This window comes from Chrysochloris asiatica, unplaced genomic scaffold (assembly GCF_000296735.1).
Source record: "Chrysochloris asiatica unplaced genomic scaffold, ChrAsi1.0 scaffold00034, whole genome shotgun sequence".
Lineage (NCBI taxonomy): Eukaryota > Metazoa > Chordata > Mammalia > Afrosoricida > Chrysochloridae > Chrysochloris > Chrysochloris asiatica.
In genome coordinates this window covers 12,008,680-12,009,802 of record NW_006408552.1, presented here as the reverse complement: position 1 = coordinate 12,009,802, position 1,123 = coordinate 12,008,680, and positions in this window count along the sequence as shown.

Genomic DNA, 1,123 nt, shown 5'->3' with positions numbered 1-1,123 from the left:
AAAAAAAAACACATAGAGGGAATCGAAGCAAATAATGTTGAATGATGATTCATGGACAAGAGCGTAATCATTGCAATGAAATGATGAGTGTAAAACTGATGTTCTCCCATGTAAACTATCACTCAGTTCACAAAAACTTAAAAAAGTTTTTGCACAGTCAATAAAGTACAAGAAAACATAAAAAAAAAGAACATTATTCATTGTCCTAATTTTGTGATACGAAGAAAACCCAAATGTCCCAGACCTAGTTGCTTCCCTATTGTTGTGAGGAGTCCACCATGGCCTCATGGGACATAGAATTGGCCCATGGGGTTTTCTAGGATGAGTTGCTGAGGCGAAATCGATTCCACAGCATTTTTTAAAAAATGCTTTATGGAAACAGATAGCCAGATCTTTCTCCTGCAAAGTCACTAGGTGGGTTTGAAACACAAACCTTTTGGTTAGCAGCGAAGTACTTAACCAGTTGTGCCACCAGGGCTGATGATGAAACCAAATCTAATTTAGCATATGACCACCTTGTGTGGGGAATGGCTGTGACTAGGTATCTTTGTGCAGCCTTCAGAAAAATGACACTAACTAATGAAGAAGGCATAAGCAAAGGAGGGATATTTTGTGACCGCCAGTTGCCATTACATGAGTTGTAAAATTACTGTACTTGATTTTCTAGGAGGGAAAAGACAAATATGCTCTACTAATGTGTTGTTAAGGCGCTCTGGTAGCGTAGTGGTTACAAATCGGGCTGTTAATCTCAGGGTCAGCAGTTCGAAACTACCAGCTGTTCCGAGGGAGAAAGATGAGGCTTTCTGCTCCCGTTAAGATTTATAGCCTGGGAAACCCTGTGCAGGTCGCGATGAGTCTGAACCGACTCCTCGGCACATAACAACAACAATATGTGTTGGCGTGGCACTGCAGGTTAATGTGCTAGACGGCAAGGCCGGTGGTTCAAGGTCACCAGCCGCTCCTCTGAAACACTGTATATGGTAGCTATGAGTCCAGTACTTATCCATCAATGCCACACCAGAAGTAGTATATGTTGTTGTTGTTGTTGTTAAGTGCCTTCGAGTCGGTTCCGACCCATAGCGACCCTGTACAGGGTTTCCGAGGGTGTAAATCTTTACGGGAG